Here is a 12224-nt window from a genome sequence, read left to right on the forward strand (position 1 = left end):
CTGTGTCCAATAGCCCCCCCAGCCACCTCTCTCTCTCTCTCTCTCTCTCTCTCCAGCCAGAGTTTTCTCTTTAAAATTCAAGTCTTACCATGCTTACACTCCTCCATGGTTTCCCTTTCACTTTAGAATAAAGTACAAAAATCTCTATCCCAGGAATAATCTCACCCTTGGCTACATGTCAAGGCTTTACGGGAAGATTTCCGCCTGATTCACTTAGGTCTAATATTATTCCCCTCGACCGTCTCTCAGTTCCTGGAATCAGACAAGCTCATTCTCACCTTTGTTACTTTAATAAAATACTACCTATGTATTTTTAACGGTCTCTCTAACACCTCTATATATGATTAAGTCACACCCATACCCTTCACAGAAATATTCTCTGACGCTGCAAACAGGTAAGGCCTTCTGCTTACACCTTTTCATTTCATCTTGTACTTCTACTTCATAACTTTAAATAAATAATTATTTCATTGTGCACATTCATTACACACTTGGATTCTTTTCTGGATAAGGGACTAGAGCTACTTTTATTTAGCTCATCTGCCTTTGGCCTAGCATTGTCAAGGAGCTACTCCATAAATACGTATTAAATACATGAAATTGTCAATAATTTAGTAAGTATATTTATCTTTGTCCAGAAATTACCTGAGCAGATCAAACTAGCTTCCTTATTAAAGTGACATGAGTTTGTGTCCCTTGGACACAATCCCAGGGAGAAGCTTCATTTACAGTGCAGCCAGATCTAGAGAGTAAGACGTGTGATGTTTTTCCCGTGAAATGAGGCCTTTTGCAGATGCTGAGTTAGGCACATCCAAGTTGCCTGCAAATAACTGCACCAATGTTCGTTTTTCAGCAGTTAGCAGAAGGGTGGCAATGATGTAGATTTCCTGCTTGACCCTCCCCGCGCATCTGCTGCCTCTGCCCATGAGCCTCAGTTCTTTTTTTGTTTCATTCTGTAACCAGAACACCAGAATGATTTTCGAGGTATCATTTTGCCTCAAAATCTGATCAGAGACTCCAGCTAAAAATAATATTACTTTAATGGTCCTGATTCTTGTCTGCATTTCAAATAATTACATACTACTTACTAGATATTGTGAAGGATATTAGGGAGAGGTGATATCATGTATGTGGGGTCAGGAAAGAAAGGCACATATCTGTAATATGACAATGTCCAGGAAGTTAGAATAAACTTACATCTTAGAGTTGCTAGATGAAAATAATTCTAACAAGAGTTTGGACCCTGGGGTGGGAGGAATATGAAATTCACTATATGTAAAGAGTACGTGATTTTTTTGGAGAATTAAGAAATTGGAAGTTGATTCTGAGCCAAATTGACACAGTCAGCTTTTGAAGGCAATTCTTGCAAGTATTTGTTTGTTTGTTTTGCAGAATTCTTGCAAGTGTTCGTATGAAAGGGAATGAGTTACAGTTCTATCAAGGCTAATTTATCTATGTTAGGGCACTTGGGTAGTTTTTGGCATGCTGTAGCATAGTCAGTGAGATATTTAAGTCCTATTGCCTACTGATGTGAGAATGAATATATTTAATTAAGATGCTGATAGTCTCTGCTGGCCCTGACTATGAGCTGCTGGGCAGAACTGCTCCAAGCTTTCTTCCTGGTGTCAAATGATATCATGGATTCATCCCTCACCGAACAGGGGCAGATCGGCTGCTAACAGAAGCCAGGCATAGGTTTGGATGCCGTCAACGATGCTTTGCTTCCGGAAGCATGTATCTACTGCCTGCTGAAGCTGTACTGCCGGGAGCAGCCCTATTACCCGAACTTAATTGAGCTTTTCCTGCAGAGTTCCTATCAGACTGATATCGGACAGATCCTGGACCTCATCACAGCAACACCCCCCCCCCCCCCCCCCCCCCCCCCGCCCCAGCCCCTGGGGAATGTGGGTCTTGGCAGATTCACCGGAAAGAAGTACAAATCTATTGTCAGGTGCAAGATAGCTTTCTACTCCTTCTATCTTCCTGTAGCTGCTGCCGTGTATATGGTGGGCATTGATGGGGAGATGCTACTGGAGAAGGGGGAGTTCTCTCAGATTCAGGATGATTATCTTGTCTCTTTGGAGACCCCAAGGTGACAGGCCAGATTGGCACTGATATCCAGGACAACAAATGCAGCTGACTGGTGGTTCAGTATCTGCAGAGGGCCTCTCCAGAACAGCACCAGATCCTTCAGGAGAATTATGGGCAAAAGGAGGCCAAGAAGGTGGCCCAGGTGGACGTGCTACACATGTGTCAGCTGCTTCGGATTCTGTGTCTCCCTCTCTCTCTGCCCCTCCCCTGCTTATGATCTGTCTTTCTCTCTCAAAAATAAATAAACATTAAAAAAAACATGTGGATATTCATGACCATGAGGAGGAAAAGTTCTCCTTGAAAGAGAATAGTTCAGTGCAGAACGAGCATCCAGAAGACTTGGGGAAAATTCAATTTGATAGAAAATCGTCACTGAAGGATTGTGATTGTTTGTAAATCATAACTGTAAATCTATCTAAATTGAAAAGCTGGATAGGATAGTCAAGGTTTAAGAGACAGGTTTCAGATTTATATTGGAGTTTAAATAAATTCCTTAAGACCGAATTCAATGTCTTACCTGCTCATCTCAGAAAGGAATGTCTAAAGTAAGAGATAAAGGTGTTGGGACTGATTGAAAATAAGGAAACTCCAAGACTAATAAAAGAGTATATCAGAATCAGGGAATTCAACTCTCCCACAATTATACCTGGGCAGGTGTACATGAGAATTTTCTTTGTACGACCTGAAAGTTGCGTAATAAAAACTTTGGCTCAGAGGAAGAATCCGCAAAACAATTCTTAACATTTTTGAAATTATATAAACCATAAGCCCAGACTTTAGCTGAAGAACATTTATTCCAGTGCTGTTGGTATGAATCATACACAAGTAAGTCCTTCAAGTAAGAATGAGTATTTGGGTAACTCTGAAAAAAGAATTTTTAAATATGCAGATATTTCTTTTCCTTTTTAAAAAAAATTTTTTTTAACGTTTATTTATTTTTGAGACAGAGAGAGACAGAGCATGAACGGGGGAGGGTCAGAGAGAGGGAGACACAGAATCTGAAACAGGCTCCAGGCTCTGAGCAGTCAGCACAGAGCCCGACGCGGTGCTCGAACTCACGGACCATGAGATCATGACCTGAGCCAAAGTCGGCCGCTTAACCGACTGAGCCACCCAGGCGCCCGTCTTTTCTTTTTTTTTTTTTTTTTTTTAAATGTTTACTGATTTGAGAGAGAGATACACACACACACACACATACACACACACTCACACGAGTGAGTGGGGGAAGGGCAGAGAGAGGGAGAGAGAGAATCTTGAGCAGGCTCCATGCTGTCAGTGCAAGGCTTGATGCCATGAGCAGTGAGATCATGACTTGAGCTGAAATCAAGAGTCAGTTGCTTAACCAACTGAGCCACCCAGGTGCCCTAAGTATGTGGATATTTCAAGGCAAGTGTTTGAGTGTTTCAATGACTAAACCCTTATTAATTTTTCCTAAATTAATTTGACTATGGATAACTTCTTTTTGTGGAATACTTTGTTACCACTAGGGTCCGGTGAACTTAACTTTGGGAAAATATGGGTAGATATTAGAAAATGAGATTTGACTTCCCGAGAGAAAAGAAGTTTGGTACGATAGAAAGAGGCCTTAAAAATCAGAATGAGGTGGGGCGCCTGGGTGGCTCAGTCAGTTGAGCGTCCGACTTCAGCTCAGGTCATGATCTCATGGTTCATGAGTTCGAGCCCTGCATCGGGCTCTGTGCTGACAGCCCAGAGCCTGGAGCCTGCTTCCAATTCTGTGTCTCCCTTTCTCTCTGTCCCTTTCCCCGTCATGCTCTCTTTCTCTCAAAAATAAATAGACGTTAAAAAAATCAGAATGAAGATATGAGGTATGATTCATTTCAAAAAGTGAGAAGTGAGTATTCTGTCATATAGGTACCCATTAGGGGAAAAAAGTACATTGGAGAGTCCATGTGCTTTTATTGAAAATCCTGGTTTGGATGTCTTATCCGAACAGGTTGCTCCAACATCTTCACTGTGTCTGCAGTCATGATCTCCCCACTCTTTGTGCCTGCGTTCCCAGAGATGACTCATCCCCACCACAGGAAACATCATCCAGGCAAATTTTTCCAGATCCCGCAGAATCATTTCCAAGACCCATGTCAGTGATACAAGGTGGACAACCCAGCTGGCCACACACTACAGCAGCAGCATCACTGTTCCATGTGTCATCACCCACATCACATGTGTCCCACTGCCCTTGGAAATGTATCTCCTCTTCCTGAGCAGCCCCAGGTTCCACCGAGGGAAAGATGGCCTTCATTAAATACAGCTGAAATGCCAGAACTGCCTCCGTATGTGGTAGAGGAAGGACCCAGAGGCTTAGGGAAGGAAGTTGGAGCGTTAGAGTGAATGTGTCACGTAATGTCTGCTCACCCACCCCAGGAGCATTCGGAGAGCACACCCTTCACCACGGTTGTGAGAAATAAATCTGTGAGGGGAGCCCCACCACTCTTGAAGAACTCTGTGGCCGCTCTTCATATAGTCAGAAGCTACAAGGTGGGGGCACCTGGGTGGCTCAGTCAGTTAAGTGTCTGACTTTGGCTCAGGACATGATCTCGTGGTTCATGAGTTTGACCCCCGCATCGGAGTCTGTGCTGACAGCTCAGAGCCTGGAGCCTGCTTCCGATTCTGGGTCTCTCTCTCTCTCTCTGACCCTTTCCTGCCCATTCTCTGTCTCTGTTTCTCTCTCAAAAATAAATAAACATTAAAAAGAAAAAAAAAGAAACTACAAGGGTAACTTTTGCCATTCGGTTAGGATTCTTAAGTACAATGGGGGTAACTGGGCCACCGGGTGGTAAGGACAGTGATGGACACTTAATTGTCAAAGGCAAGGTGGGTGTGATTACCATAATGGACTGCACATCCAAAGCAGTAGTTAGAATAGCCTGACTTGGAGAGATTTATGACATCGCCTAGTTGATCGTGATGTTCCTAGAGGTGAAACAGGAAAGCAATCAACTGAATTTTTACTTGATCTGTATGAATGCAAAGAATTCTAAGTCAAATGAGCATAAGTAAACTTGAGTCATAAAAGTGGAGGGTCATGGTGCCACAACTGACTCCCAGCTTTGGACTATACGTACTCGGTAACTGGCAGAAACCCCACATCAGTTCCCTGATCTGTGCAATGAAGATAATTATGGTGGGAAAGGCCAACTGGAAGCTACCAGAATTGCTTATAGCTAGAAAATTAGAGAACCAAAACCAATCGCACTTTCTGGTAATGACGGCAGAGTTTAGTGCCACCATCAAGGACTTGAAGGGTGATTCCTAACATATCCCCCTTCGACTTGCCCATTTGGTCTGTGCAGCCAACAGGTGGATCTTGGAGAAAGACAGCGGATTTCAGAAGCTTAGCCAGATGGTGGCTCCCGTTGTAGCTTCTATTCCAACAACTTAATATAGCTCCCGGTAACTAGGGTACAGCTAGAGATCTGGCAAATACGTTTCCTTCACGCTTTTAATGAAAACCACCAGAAGCAGTTTGCTTTCAGCTGGCTAGGCAAAAAATACACCTCTACTGTCTCACATCAGGAATATGAAGTCTCCTGCCTTAGTCATAATTTAGTTCACAAGGACCTTGATCATCTTTCTTTCCAACAAGAATTCACACCAACCCATTATATTGATGCCCATCGGACCTAGGTAGCAAGAAGCAGCAACTGTGATATACTTATTGGCAAGACATTTGTGTGACAGAGAAGGAGAAGTGCATTTAGGATCCTTCTACCTCAGTGAAAACTTTAGGAGTCAAGTGGTGTGGGTCATGTCAAGATAGCCCTACTTTTAAAATGTATTTATTATTATTATTTTTTTTTATTTTTGAGGGTGGGGCGGAGACAGAGGATCTGAAGTGCGCTCAGCACTGACAGCAGCGAGCCCGATGCGGGGCTCGAACTCATGAACCACGAGATCATGACCTGAGCCCAAGTGGAACGCTCAACCGACTGAGCCATCCAGGTGCCCTGTTAAGATATCCCTTTGAAGCTGAAGGATAAATTCATGTATCTCGCCCTTCCTACAACAAAAAAGAACGACAATACCTAGTGGTTCTCTTTGGATTTTGAAGGCAATGCATTTCTCATTTGGATGTACTACTTTGGCCCATCCCCCAAATGGATGGAAAAGCCGCTAGTGTTAAGTAGGGCCTAGAATGAGAGAAACCTTTGCAATAGGTCTAGGCTGCTCCTCTTCCACTTGAGCCATATGATCCAAAGACCCATTGGTGTGCAAAGTTCAGTAGGCAAGCTGCTCAGAGCTTTTGGTAGGCTTCTAGTGGTGAATCGCAGTGTAGACTCAGGACTTTGGAGCAAAGGTCTGCTGTCCTTTGCAGAGAACTACTCTCCTTTTGAAAAACAGCTTTTGACTTGCTGCTGGGCTTTAGTAGAGACTGAACACTTAACCATGGGCCACCAAATTATCAGGTGACCATGTGACCTGCGCTTCTTATCACGAATTGGATGTCGTCTGACTCATGGGGCCAGGAAGCTGAATGCACCCAGCAGCATTCCATCATCAAACAGAAGTGATATGCAGGAGATCAGGCTTGAGCAGGCCCTGAAGGCACAAGTCAGTTACATGAGCAAATGGCCCACCTTCCCGGTTTCATTTCTTCTATGTTACTTTCTCTCTTTCAGCCTGCACCTATGACCTCAAGGCCATTACTTATGATTAACCGACGGAGGAGGAGAGAACTGAGTCTGACCTACAGATGGTTCTGTGTGATATGCGCACAGCATCTGAAAGCAAACAGTCACTGTCCCGCAGCCTCTCGTTGGGACATCCCTGGACAATGGTGAAGGAAGATCGTCCCCAGGGGCAGACTTCTGAGCAGTGTATTTCGTTGTTCATTTTACTTGGAAAGAGAAATGACCAGAGGCGGGATTATATACAACTCATGGGCTGTGGCCAACTTTTGGCTGAATGGTCAGGGACTGGGAAGGAACATGATTGGAAGATCGATGCAAGTAATTCAATTTATTGTGGGTATTACTTGTGGGTACCACTCACGGGAGGAGACTCCGGGTTTGATTTTTCAGAAATCTCAGCTTTGTAGTTACAGTATATGGGAGTTTCTTTCAGGGAAGACCTAGAAACTCTCAGGTTATTTACATAGAGCTTGACCTGAGAATTTGAACCCTGAGTTCATCTTTTTTCTGTCCTCATTGTTCAGCATCATCAGGAGCAACCAGCCAATTTCATTGTGCTCTTTAGTTTGACAAAAATGTGCCAATGTATCAAATACACGGTCACCCAGAATCTTGTCGTTTATAAGTATTCAAAAGAGTATCCAGGGGTTACTCTTTGTGTATACTTTGTATATCTCTATTGTCACATTACACTGAGGACTTTCAGTTCCCCCTTTACCACTGTAAATAGAATCATTAGTGTCTTTGAATCTAGAGAGATTAGGGAACCAACTCCAGAACTCTGAGCCTGAATTCAGAAAACTCATCCTTAAGATTCTGTTTTTCTTTTTAAATGTTTATTTATTAAATGTTTATTTTCTTGTTAAATGTTTTTATTTATTTTTGAGAGAGAGAGAGAGAGAGAGACAGAGCGAGTTGGGGGGGCAGAGAGAAAAAGGGAGACACAGAATCCGAAGCAGGCTCCAGGCTCCGAGCTGTCAACACAGAGCCCGATGTGGGGCTCGGGCTCACGAGCTGTGAGATCATGACCTGAGCCGAAGTTGAACGCTTAACTGACTGAGCCACCCAGGTGCCCCAAGAATCTGTTCCTTTCGAGCCACTCTTACTATCAACATTTTATCAGTTTCCTAGGATTGCCATAACAAATTACTACAAACTGGGTGTCCTAAGACAACAGAAATTTACTGTTGCGGTTCTAGAGCCTGGAAGTCTGAAAGAAACTTGCCAGCCATGCTCTTCCTGAAGGTTCTGGCAGAGAATCTGCCGCATTGCTTTCTCGTTGCTTCCTGTCATTTCTGGCAATCCTGGCATTCCTTGGCTTGTAGACACATCATTTCAACTTCTGCCTCTGTCATCACATGGTATTTTCACTGGGTCCCTGTCTCTGTGGTGTCTTCTCTTGTTAAAAGACAATTATTTTGGATTAGAACCTACCCTAATCTAGTAGGTATTAGTTTCCTAAGCCTGCCATAAGCAAGTACCAAAACCTATGTGGCTTACTACGACAGAGGCTTATTGTCTCACAGCTCTGAAGGCTAGAAGTTCAAAATCAAATTGTCAGCAGGACCATACTCTCTTGGAAACCTGTCGTGTAGAATCCTCCTTAGCCTCTTCTTAGCTTCTGGTGCTTGCCGGCCATCCTTGGCGTTCCTTGGTTTATAGATGCAGCACCATATCCAATCTCTCTGACTTGTTGGCACGTGGCTATCGTCTCCCCCTGTGTCTATGTCTCTGTGTCTCTTCTCCTGTTCTTATAAGAACACTGGTCATACTGGCTTAAGGACCCACTCTACTCCTGTATAACCTTAACTAATTATGTCTGCAACAACCATATTCCCAAATATGTTTATATTACGAGGTACTGGGGGATAAGACTTCAAAATATTTTGAGGGGGACACAATTGAAACAACAGTTTGTCCTCCGGTCCCCCCAAATTCATATATTTCTCACCTGCAAAGTATATATCCCTTGTCCCAACATCCCCCTGAAAGTCTAGTTCCATTGCAACATCATCCTAAATCCAAAATCTCATCTTCTGAATAATCTAAATCAGGTATGGATGAGACGCTGGATATGATCCATCCAGGGCCAAAATTCTTTACTATCTGTGGAGATGTAAAACTGGAAAGCAAGTTATCTGCTTTCAAAATACAATAGTGGAAACAGGCATAGACTAGATATTCCCATTACAAGAGGAAGAAAATGGAAGGGAAAAGGGGTCACAGGTCCCCAGCAAGAATGAAACACAGAAGGGCAAATACCATTAGGCTCCAAAGCCTACAAATAATTCTCCATGGGCCAGTTCAGCCTCTGGGTCCATGGAGGCCCATTGGCCTCTAAGGCAGCCTCAGCCCAAGTGGCCCAAACCCCCTGGGCTTTGTTTGCTACCCTAATCCCTCAACAGAGCCACCTTCTGGGCAGCTTGCTTCCTGCTTGTAGAATCTCAGAAATGTGACAGCCTTCCTTCAATTATTTCTGTCTCTGTCCCCTTCGGTCCAAGCTGGCAGTATTTCTTTCTGCTGAGATGGTTGATTGGATCCACGAATCATACACCTAGTGTCTTCAGTGGAAAGTTTCTCCAGCCACACCTTTGGCAAGGTTTCCATCTTATGCTCTTTGAATAGGCCGGAAAATTTCCAAATTTCCAAATTATCAATTTGCTTAACAATTTTTTTCCTCAATTGATCTCTTCTTTTCACATTTTATTAAAAACAGCAAGGAGAAAGCAGACAGCACCTTCCATATTTTGCTTCGGGAGTCTCTGTTCATCGTTTTTACGCCCTACTTTCCACCAGTGATAGAATAGAGTTCAGCATAGTTTCTGCCACTTTATAACAAGGATGGCTTTTTCTCCAGTGGCCAATAAAAAGCTCATCATTTCCTTTTAGGCCTTCCTTCACCAGAAGCACCATCAATGTTCACATTTCTAGCAAAACCTCTTCAAGACAGTCTAGATCTTTTTTGATCATGCTTCTCAAAATTCTTCCAGCTTCTAGCCCTTACTCAATCCCAAAGCCACTTTCACAGTTTTAAGTATTTATGATAGCAAAATTTCACTTCCTGGTATCCAATCTGTACCAGTGTTTTCCAGAGAAACAGAGCCAATAGAAAAAAAATATATATATATATGATATTTGACATATATGTATATATGTGTATTATATTTTTATATACATAGGACTATTTTAAGGAATTGGCTTATGCAATTATGGAGGCTGACAAGTCCAAAATCAGTAGGGCAGACAGGCTGGCAGACTGGAAAGTCAGCAGAAGTTGATTTTGACTTTGCAGTCTTAAATAAGAATTTCTTCTCTGGGAAACCCTAGTTTTGTCCTTAAGGTCTTCCAACTGATTGGATGAGGTCTACTCACATTACCAAGAGCAGTCTCCTTTATTAAAGCGAACTGATTGTAGATATTAGCTACATCTACAAAATACCTTCATAGAACCGCCTGGATTAGATTTGATTACATCACCTAGCTGAGTCAAATTGACACATAAAACTCATCAACGCCTATACTAACCTTCTTCCAGTATTTGAGCACCTCCATGCTATCACACGTTATCTTTTTAATGCTTGAAACACTCCCCTGCCCCAGAAACACACACACACACTTTACACTTTGCCTGGACAACCTCTGCTTTTCTTCAAATGTCATTCTAGATGTGACTTTTCTTAGGAAGACTTGCCCAGTGCCCCAACTCCTCATTCCCTGGCATTTCCCCATGCAATGGTAGCATCTTTAAATTCCCAATCTATGTCTCTAACCATATAATATTTTCCAAATATTATATTAGATTCCTTTATTTTCTCCTATTGTGTTTCATATCAAACTGCTTGCATGTGTGTGTATCTTCTTCTCCTAATAGACTCTAAACTCCAAAAGGATGTTACCCATAAATGTTAACCATCTTGCTTTTAACCTGGCCCTGGTTATTAAATTCTGGAATATAATAGGTCCTCACTACACGTTTTTGGATGAATAATCATCTTGATTAGTCTATAAACCCATGGCAATTTTTCTGTGAGCTAAGAGAATTAAGTGTTTATCAGAAAAATGTATCTTCTTTAATAATAATGATGTTGTAAAGGAAAATTATAGAAAAAAATCATAAAATTCTCTTTTCATTGCTATCATGATTCACCTGAATGTTACTTCCATTCATAACATGAGGAACAGAGTACAGTATCAGCCATCCTATGGCATGTGGGACTGTAAGGGAGTAATTAGTGGGCGTGAGTTATTTAGACTGCTAAAATATCCAGAAATTTCCAGAGTTCTAATGCCAGCAGAGAAGCACTAGACTACAATCTGAAATTTCTTGTATTTACAATTTAAACATGAGCAGTGTCTGACGTTTCTGAATCGATGCTGAATTTAGAACCATCATGTTGAAACTAACAGATGGCTAGAAATGTGCTAGTCTGGTGTGTATTCCTTTCTTGAGCAATTTCACCAGAACATAAGGGTGAGGCATGACAGTTTTCAAATCTGATTTTTCACACACTTGCAAGAGAATCTAGAGAGTAGGTCTGATTTATAAATTATATGCAATCGCTAAAAATGTTACCTAATAAGAAAAAAAGTTCTGTTTTGTTAATTCATATTAAATGTATCATTTAAAATGTTTTAGTCTTACAAAAATTCAGTATTTAAAAAAGCATCTTTGAGTCGGTAATAGTGCTTAAGTAACGAGTCTGATTTAACTTGTATAAGGAAATATCCCCACGAAAGTAAATACAGTGTTTAAAAAGGTAAATATTTAGATTTTGTTTTAGAAAATGTTATCAAACCATGAGTATTTATGAGTTACTGCTTATGTTAGTGACAGATATATAAATTAAGAGGCTTAATCAAATAAGAAAATTGTTTTCTAAGTGGATAAATGATTAAATAATTAAGGTATTTTCATAGAAACACATTTATGTACACTTTCAATAGTATCAAACATGTAGTGATTTTCTTTCAACCTTTGTAAACACTGGTTGCCATATTCCTCTCAGACTTAGCCAGGGCCTTTGAACAGAATGGACAACTCCCTGCACTTACTGGACAGTGAGAAGAGAATTCTTGGAACTCATTTAGGTGCCTCGATCACCAAGTAATCTCTCTTAGTCCTGTATGATCACTATAAAAGTTATGCACTTTTTGATTCAAATGTACTTTAAATTTCTCTTTCTTTTTTTTTTTTTTTTAGTGAAACTGGGAAATTTCTAGTTAGATAATCTTCAAAAACTACAAGGCTGAAAAATATATAAAGAACTTATAAAACTGAACACACAAAAATGGGCAGAAGACATGGATAGACATCTTCCAAAGAAGACATCCAAGTGGCTAACAGACACATGAGAAAATGCTCAACATCACTCATCGTCAGGGAAATACAAATCAAAACTACAATGAGATATCACCTTACACTTGTCAGAATGGCTAAAATGAACAACATGGGGAACAATAGGTGTTGGCAAGGATGCAGAGAAA

General features: G+C 41.5%; 1 pseudogene; it reads left to right on the plus strand.

Annotated features, from left to right (window-relative positions):
- Positions 1–1378: 1378 nt before the first annotated feature.
- LOC125918805 (farnesyl pyrophosphate synthase-like) lies at positions 1379–2388 on the plus strand (annotated as a pseudogene).
- The last annotated feature ends 9836 nt before the right edge of the window (positions 2389–12224 follow it).

This window comes from Panthera uncia, chromosome B4 (assembly GCF_023721935.1).
Source record: "Panthera uncia isolate 11264 chromosome B4, Puncia_PCG_1.0, whole genome shotgun sequence".
Taxonomy (NCBI): domain Eukaryota; kingdom Metazoa; phylum Chordata; class Mammalia; order Carnivora; family Felidae; genus Panthera; species Panthera uncia.